Below are 9,111 nucleotides of genomic sequence, written 5' to 3'. Positions count from 1 at the left end.
TCAATTTTTATTAATTCATTTATTGCAATGACCTCAAGTCTTTTACAAGCATCTTACAGTCACAATTTTCCTTACACAAATAAAAAGAGAATGCACAAAAACACTGATAGCATTTTATTGCAACTTTTAGTCTTGTTTGTATTGTTTCAAATTGTTACATTTGAAGGTGACTTTATGACAAGAATGCGTGTAAATGAGTTCGGTTATAATATTACAAAAGGAATATTTTAAAAAATATTTAAAAAATGGACATTTCCAGACATTGAGGCAGTGTAAGAGGTTAGATAATTTTATGTGTTTGTGGGAGAAAAAGTGTGTGTGCGCGTGTGTGTGTGTGTATATATATGAGTGGATGTGAAATTGAGACCAGTCCCCTGTTCCTGCTGAACTGAGCCAGCCAACGTCACACACTGATTATCAGCACAGCAGGCACAGGAGACTGACCCAGCATGAGTGAAGGGTGGGGGCCAAAGAGACACACACACACACACACACACACACACACAGTTGGGTGTCAGATGAAAAACATCAGACATTGAGTTAATGAAAAAACAAAAATAAAGCACAATGATACACACACCCAACATCCAATCCACACACACATACAAGCAGATACACAGACAGACAAAGACATAGACGCAGACACACACAATTGAAATGACACACGAAGGCATGTTGCTCACAGTCATCTGTGCTAATGAGACGACTGACATTTAATAGACAACGTCAGCTAGTTCCACAGATTAGCAATTCCTTTCTAAACCCGAAACATCAGATATCAGAACTTTGCCACCACGGTTTCCCCACATGCACAAACAAAAAAGTGCTGAGTCACACATAGGGTTTACACGGAGTTAATGCATGCTGTGACTGTGAAAGGGAGTATCATGAGTGTGAAGATGAGAATTTTCAGAAAGGAGCTAAATTTGACATCTTGGAAAGGGGAACATTGCTTTGAAAAATGGTTTAAAAAAGGTCAAACGTTGTTGAGAGTTGAAACATACTGGCTTTAGTAGTTGGAGTTTGAGTCACCTTTCTGGAGAATCCAGCCCAAAAGGAAAGGCAAATTTACAGACAGGAAAAGGGCAGGAGTGGCGGGCGGATCAACTGACAGAGGCAGCTGCTCTTGCTAATTCTGCATGATAAAATGATGAAAACAAAGCCAGCAGGGCTCGCGTTACCAATAAAGAGTGTCACAATTGTCGAAAATGTTGCTCATAGTCTCACATAGGCCAGTGCTGACACAAGGAGGCGGCGGGCTGATGCTGGGCGGTCCCTCCCTGACCTTTCCTTCCTCCCTCCCACAGGTTGCAGCCCTGTGGCGGCAGAACTTAACCACTGTGAACATGGCACACACTCACTGCTCACATGTGGGTTAAGTCCTGCCGCCACACAGCCGGGACACGCGGCCATCTGCTGCTGACGTGACCGTGCGTGTACAATATGCAAATGAAGAGGCCCGGGTGCACCCAAGTCCGAGGGAGTGAATGAGGCGTGACTCTGTGGGAAAGGGTGTGCTTTCTTCATGTCAGCCATTGGAAATCCCTGGCAATGTGATTCAGTCCTGTAGTCTAAAAATCACTCTGCCAGGAATCCCCCTGGCCAACAGACACAACCGTGTGTGGTGACTGGGTGGACAAACAAACAACAACAACCAAAAAAGAAGAAGAGTAGCAGAAACAGACCTCCAGGACTGTACATTCCAGTGGCTCGCCACCAGCGGCTCACGTTCGCCGTGCTTTTCCCTGCGCTACATGTGCATGGTTCTCGTCAACTCCCAGACTTCCCGTGGCCTCTTATAAAAATAGCTTTTCAATGACAGAATGGAGAATTAGGTTAGAAGGAAGTGGCCTGTCAAGTGGCACTCCCTTTGAAAAATGCTGGCTTCGGTCTGTTCTACTTTTACCCCTTTATCTCTTTCCCTCACGTGGAAAAAATAGTCCAGAGAGCAGTGGGGCATGTTTCCTCTGCTGCTAAGCCAAATTCAAAACCTCTTTTTTAAATTATTATTTGTCAGGGTTCTTTCTTTCAGTCTCCTCCTCCTATTACTAAATAAAGCGTTTAAGCACTTTTACATCCTCTAGCCTTGTTATTTTCCACCATATATGAAGCATTAGTCACAAGGACACTTTTGGGGAAACTCCAGAGCTCTAAATATGTTGTAGCTGTCTGTCGCCACTGTGTGTCTGACCACATGAGCGGTCCCAGGGACACAGGGAACTTGCTAACACCATTAGCGTTGTCACAAATCAGCTGCAGATGGGTCCATGAATTTAGAAAGAACTTCTGGAAATTGTACTTTTTTCCCCCCCAGTGCCACATCTTGATTGAAACAGACTGAATTAGCCTTTGTTTCCAGCTAAAACCCAGCTTTGAACCTCACACAGATGCTTTTTAGCTCCCTTCAGGTCAGTTTTCTTTCTCTGTGGTCCAGTCAACCAATATCATCACATTATATCCGCTCTGGAAAGAATGAACTCCCCCCCCCCATACAAATTACAGTAATACAGTAAGAAAAGAATTTTTAGTCCTCGACTTGAACTGCGGACTTCATTTCTTGGGCCCGTGATGGCTCACTGTGTTGGTGAGTAACTCATTTGAGGTGGGCTGTGCTGAAAGAAGTTCTGATCCAAGACAAGAGGTAATTTAATTTCCCAGCACCAATCAAAGGCGTTGCCCTACCTCCTATTTAACTCCTCCATCAAGCTAAACCCTTCTATCCCTCCATCCTTTCATCTGGCAGCAGTTCATCTCGTGTGTTATTTTCTCTGCCTTTTCATCTTTTCCATCGGTTTCTCCTCTCCCCCTGCGTTTGCCCTCCCCCCGTCAAAGCCGCAGCCGTTAATGTCTATGAGCTCATTCCTTCCCTTCCCCAGCAATGACGCCATTCTGGTTGACACTCGCTGTCCAACCTCTCACCTCAAATGCTCGCCGTGGGGACCTCAGCCTTTTTATTTGATGGCAGAGCCAGGGCCTGTCCTTGCGCTCCCCTAAAATTGGATGTTTATTATGGTAAAGATTAATGATACGGCTCTGCCTTGTGGGCCGCGATTCATCGGCCGCTCATAATTATGCCAGCGGCTCGTATCCTGATGGAAAATCAGTATCACCGACAGGCGTCGGCTAGCAGATGTATCCCTGTTAGCAACCTCGGTGACTCATGACCTTTTGTGTGGCCTCTTTGATGTTCTTTTGGGGGGTGCGCTTTACACTACATGTGACTGCGTTTATATTCCCTCGGCACAGCACACGGTAGGTCCAAGTGTGGACGTGGCCGCTGGCTGTTGTCTCAGAACGAGCCTCGGCTCCCGCCAGGGTTCAGAATTGGGTGCACAGTTAAGTGGAAAAGCCTCTGTTGAGACAGCTGGATCTCGCCACCTTGTTGTTTCAACACATAGCTTCTGTCTCCCTGTGCCCTTGTATGTGCTCATGCACACACAGTGGTAGTTAGCTCACATGCTACTCAGGCTCATATACCCTCAGTCAATAAACATAAACGCTAACGAGCTGCTTGACCAACACGACACAAACCTCAATCAGTTTTTTTCGTGCAGAGGAAGTAGCGCAAACACGTATCTGACATCATCGGCACATCAATGCAGTCAACGCAGGAACCACAAGCTAACTGCGCACTGACATCTTGCACGACTGTAATGACCGTGCTATCAAAATGACAAATGTGCCGTTTTTAAAATAAATCTTTCCATTGCATCACAGAATGTCACAGAGGGCTATTTGTTTCCTTCATGTGAGATCGATCCATCTCTGCTTAATGGCTGCAGACATCAGTCAACACCGCAATATAAGGGTTACAGCAACATCTGAATTCTATTCTTTCAGTGTAAATACGGCACATTTGCTTTTCAGGATTGCTGACACACAGTGCCGGGCTGCAGAAAACTGCGCCATCCAGGCGGTGACATGGCGGACGCCAAGGCCTCTGCGGCCAGCTTCTTCAGAAAGTACATAACAACCAGACAATTTTCAACAGCTGGACACACCCAAACCTTGTGTATGGCTCAACTATTTAAGCAGCCCAAAATCTGCAAGAATCTGCTCAAAAATGATTTGAAAGTGCGGAATACTTTGAACCCACACACCTTACGAAGCCCCGCCACAGCCAGAAATAGCGCCTCACGTTGTTTTGTGTGAAGGTTGTAATTATTGCCTGTGACTTTTAGTGACATTCAAAGAGTCTTGGGGCTGCCGCACTAGAGGTTTTTCCGTGAATCAAATGCTTGCTGGCTGGCGTGGAATCAGCGGAACCCGCCGCCACATGTGGGACATTAGTGTGAGAATGAAAACGTATTTCCAGCTCCAGAAAAAAAAAAGAAAGACGAGGTCTAGCCTCAGCATTGACGAGCCCAGCCCAAAGCCATGGTCTGCTTCCAGTAGCTCCATGTGTGTAACCTTATCCTCAGCCGGAGTCTTTGCCAAACACCCTTACCACCACCAAGGCCTGTACTTAGTGCAGAGCCGCCCTGCTGCCACTGAACCACACATGCACAATTGGATACAGAAACTCAACACACGCTTTTATTCCACTACGCCACGGTTTCCTGAAGTCGGGCCCATTCCTACAGATTGCTGCCAGGCGCACCCACCCTGCCAAAGCAAAGTCCCCCATCTTCTCTGCCTCTCCTTCCACTCTCCCCTCCTCTGTTTCATCCATTTTGGCATTGTCTGGTGGGTTTTCCAGAGTGGGATTCCGAACTTTACGCAAAGTCACCCAGTGTGAAGTAGATCACTGGGACCACTTGAGCCATTCTTATGATCAGGGTCATCGGGTTCATCAATAAACAGCTTAATCAGAAGCAGCGGCTACAGTGCGAAACTTGCAGAAGTGGCAGCCTGAGTCAGCTGGTTGTGAAAGTGGGTTATCTACAGTAGCTGCTGGATTCCCTTCCTTTCATGGAGGTTTGGACGCTTGCTGACTTACAGGGCCTCTGAACAATGAGAGGAATGTGTGCACGGCTCCGTCCCTCGCTCCAATGCTACCATTACGTCTGCTTTTCTGGAACTTTTTATGACCTCCGTTTCCACTGTGGGAACACTGACACGCGGGCTGAGAGATGCGCAGACAGATGACTCACATGGAAAGATACACACCAGCAGACAGTTCGACAGAAGGCAGACAAACAGGTAGAGGCGAAGCGGTTGTTCAGCAAGTCATCGGACGGGGTGGAGGTGTAATCGCTAACTCAAACAGACGCGCTGCAGACAGACGGCCGTACGGACGGACAGAAAGCAGCCTGTCCCACTCAAAGGAGCCATTAACATCTGACCTTTGAAATAGAGGCAGTCCCCGGCAGCAGACCTGAGATCAGGCTCATACTCAAATGCTGGTGTTACAGTGCATTTGAACAGCGGGACAGAACTCGCTCGGCCCATGCGAGCGCCTGTCCTGATCAACAGGTTGCAGCAACTGGAGTGTGAAGTGCCTCCCTGTAGGAATCCGGCCGTTCGGGACATTAGAAGGCAATCGAATGGTTCAGCGCTGGGCCATAAAGTCATAAAACAGTAAAAAGGCAGCAGTCAGGCTCTTCGACGCGACACACACCTACCTGAGACAACAGGCTCTGCTTCTCCCCCTCTGCCAGTTTCCAAGAACTCTCCAGAGTGGAACCTCGGCAGTGTCATCCTCTGTGTCTCCGACCCCCCCATCTCTCTCAAGGGTGCGTTTCTCCTTCCCCGGTGCAGACAGCGGTGCGTGTGGACGAGAGTATGTCTGGGAGCCAGACGACAGTGTGAGAGTGGGCGGGCCCAGCCGGCTGAGGGGATTCCTTTATGACGATGTCAGAGGAGTGGAGCCCTCCCCTTTTTACTTGTCTCCTCTCCTCCCTCTCCCCCCCCCCACCTCCCTGTGCAGGGCCCAGGCTGCTGCAGGAACACAGGAAAGGGGGCAGGGAGCTAATTGACTGCACAGCTGCTAATAAATGAGCAGAGGCCATTTGCAGGCAGGAAGGCGACTATAAGTGTGTAGTATTGTGGTGGACAACTATACGTCGTTGTGTAATTGTAGTTATTTAAAGCAACGATTTCTGCTTCAAATCTCTGTTGAGGCTTGATCGGTGAATAATGTGTAAACTCGACGAAAGACAATTCATATTTTACTTCTCTCTTTTGTAATCCAAAAATGACTGCAGAGACAGTGGTAAATGTTTTATTTTAAAACCCAGACACTGTTTCCATGCAGGAAGGCAACTCAATAAAGTTCCAATTATGCTCCAGTTACTCTGGCTTACTGTTATTTATTGACATGAAACCGTAGTCATGGCAGCAAAAAGACATCCTCACCCATTTTCGCCGATTAGATAATCATCCTCAGCGACTGATTTCCATCAAATCGGGTGTCAGTGAAAGGCTGGAAACGCGTTGGCGTCCAAGTCTAACTTGATCTGCACCTGTCCAATGTTGTGCGACCCCTCTGAGTCCCCCTCCTCACCCCCCAACCCCCTCCCATCCCGCCACAGAGACAGTAACACAAGCTTCAGGGCCTATTAGCAGCTTTATGACTTCCCCTTCTGCCGCTTAATCCTGTGGGTGTGTGAGTGTGTGAGCAACAAAGTCCCGCAAAGACAGCCTCACCCCTGTGTGAGAGCAGTCGTCACACATTCCACACACGTGCGCGCGCATCAAAACACGCACACACACACACAGGCCTGTGCGTCTCTTAGCAACGCATAAACTCAGATTTGTAAAATGACTGTGACAGGAAGACACATGACCATGACATGTCATTTACCCACAGTGTTTTGTTTACAGACCTCAGTTTCTAGGTTTTTGCCGGGGATTTACAGCTTTGTGTAACGGCCCGTGTGGAATAAAAGCTAAATGACACTTTAGCGTATTGAGTGGCAGTCGGCAAAGGTCACTGCAGCTGCAGGTGAACGAGGTTTTCCACCTTCTTTCTCCAAAGCCCGGAATACTTAGATGGATGAACTGGGTCATCTGCGTGAAACACCCTACAAAAATCTGTGGCGTAAACCTCTGCATGTGTCACGCACACTTCCCCGCGGCGATTACAGTTAGCTGAGCTGCACTAAGATGACAAAAATGCCTTTTTTCCTTCAGACTGAAACCGTTTAAACAACGCTAATGAAGAAGACTAAAACAGTTGACGACAGAGTTAAACAAAGACAAAAATTAAACAACTACATGGAAAAAAATGCATGAAGTCACACCGTAGTGCCAGCCACAGAATCCTCTCATGGCTTTTTTTCACCCTGGCTGAACTTTAATTCAAATAAACCTGACAAGGAGCTGTAAAAAAGACCATAATCTAACCACCTTCCAACTGATACATACTGAGAAATCCTACAATCAGTGCTGGGTGGCGGTTTGCTGGAGAAGAAAAGGGTTCTGAAAGAGCATTCTGTGGCCCCTGCTTCCTCGGGACATACTTTACTATTTGCGGTTCATTATTAGCTCTGTGTAAATCGCGATGACACGGAGGCACGATTGTAAATATTCCTGTATTTGTGTATAATGGTTGCGACTGCTGCATCAAAGACAGGCAGCAAGCGACCAGTGTTTGTTCACCGAGCCCTCTCCATGTGAAAGGTGTGAGCTGGGGGTGCGGGCGTGTTTACGTGACTGGATTCGTGTGTGTCAGTCGGTCACGCAGCACGTCCGGCTGAGTGACCCGTCTCAGACAGTGAGTCAGTTGACTCCGATCGGGGCTGCGGGGGTCCTGTTTGGGTTTCACCATGAGTCAGAACCAAAAGCAAAGGGGAAAAAATGGTTTTGGAAAAAGCAACAAACAAAAGATTTATCTGTGGCTAAACAAACATGTTAGAGGAGGAATGCTCCCCAGTCCAGATCAGCAGTTTCTCCTGGGAGCGCTGACCCTCACGCCCACATTCACCAGCAGCCAGGTTGACGGTTTACATTTGAAAGTGAGGCGCCGTGTTAAAGCACACAACAACGGTGGAGGTTGTGCAGGCCAGGAGAGGCTGCACGCGTCCTGTGCACCAAATGCAGAATATACCTCGCTGCAAGGCTGCAAGATGATCTTGTCACGGAGAGGACAGAAGGCCTTTGGTGACCCCTTTTCTACGACAAACAACAATCTGTCGTGTCAAATAATTAGAACATTTGTAAATAAAATGATCATGGGCCCTTCACCACATTTTGATCGCATAAAAAACATCAAAGCTGAAGAGTAATTTGTTTTAATTAGTTTAACTAAAGATGGTTTCAGGCCAAACCTCTGTAGCAATTTGACATGGTGTAACGAAGGAAGGGCAAGACTTAGTTGCAGTGTTCTTTTGGCACCGTTTTATTGTTGGAATAAACAACCCCGTAAGCAATGAACGCTTGCATTTTCTTGTGAACTTTGCCCAATAGGTCCAATCGCTCCTTTCACAAACTGCCAAGAATTTTTCTGTGTGGGAAGCGACCCACTGTTGAGGTTCACTCCCAAACACTGAACTAGCAACCTCCCGGCTAATAAATGGTCTCACCTGGCAGCCCCCATCTCCATCACGGCTGGGCCTCCGCCTCCCCGCCCTCTTTTTTTCCCTTCATTCACCCATGACCCTGTCTCTGGATATTTGTGTTGGTAACTTTATCCAAGCTGGACCTCATCACTGAAACCCCGTCCAGAACAACACTCGGCGAAGTAAATGTAAACAAATTTTAGCCTAAAACTCAAACCGGCGACGCGGCTTTAAATGGATCGGCTCGGCTCTGGCGGGCCTGTCTTTATTTTTTCTTTTTTTATACTCTCTGGTCCCCCCCATTTCTTCACTTCTACCTCTCTGGTATTTATGTGTTGGCAGTTGCTGCGGCAACAGGACACACAAACACTGTGGTGGTAGACAGGAAGTGCTGCGGAACCACAATGGCGTCACTGCGGCTCTGAGCACGCTCTTGCCCTCTCTCCCTCTCTGTCTCTCTCTTTCTGTCCCAGCCGACGTGCTATTATCCTTAGCAAGCTAAAGCGCGACCACACTTCTATCTGTTCTCTCGATTCTCTCATTATTGTTAGCATTGCTTTTTCAGCTGTGCCCTCTTCAATTTTAGACCACATTAGCTTGACTTCTTTTGGTGGTGTGTGTGTGTGTGTGTGTATGTGTGTGTGTATGGGGGGGGGGGGGGGGGCTGTCT

The 9,111-nt window shown here is 47.6% G+C and overlaps 3 non-coding genes across 3 annotated transcripts; all 3 read right to left on the bottom strand.

The window, feature by feature from the left end:
* Positions 1 to 364: 364 nt before the first annotated feature.
* On the bottom strand, positions 365 to 446 carry mir24-2 (microRNA mir-24-2). The gene has a single exon (NR_105383.1). It is a non-coding gene; the product is annotated as a microRNA mir-24-2 (primary transcript).
* An 874-nt stretch (positions 447 to 1,320) lies between these two features.
* On the bottom strand, positions 1,321 to 1,398 carry mir27c (microRNA mir-27c). Its single transcript, NR_105382.1, has one exon. It is a non-coding gene; the product is annotated as a microRNA mir-27c (primary transcript).
* A 132-nt stretch (positions 1,399 to 1,530) lies between these two features.
* On the bottom strand, positions 1,531 to 1,610 carry mir23a-3 (microRNA mir-23a-3). Its single transcript, NR_105381.1, has one exon. It is a non-coding gene; the product is annotated as a microRNA mir-23a-3 (primary transcript).
* Between the last annotated feature and the right edge of the window lie 7,501 nt (positions 1,611 to 9,111).

This window comes from Takifugu rubripes, chromosome 5 (assembly GCF_901000725.2).
Source record: "Takifugu rubripes chromosome 5, fTakRub1.2, whole genome shotgun sequence".
NCBI classification, from domain to species: domain Eukaryota; kingdom Metazoa; phylum Chordata; class Actinopteri; order Tetraodontiformes; family Tetraodontidae; genus Takifugu; species Takifugu rubripes.
Note: the sequence above shows the minus strand (reverse complement) of the source record. Positions and strands in the feature narration are given on the sequence as shown.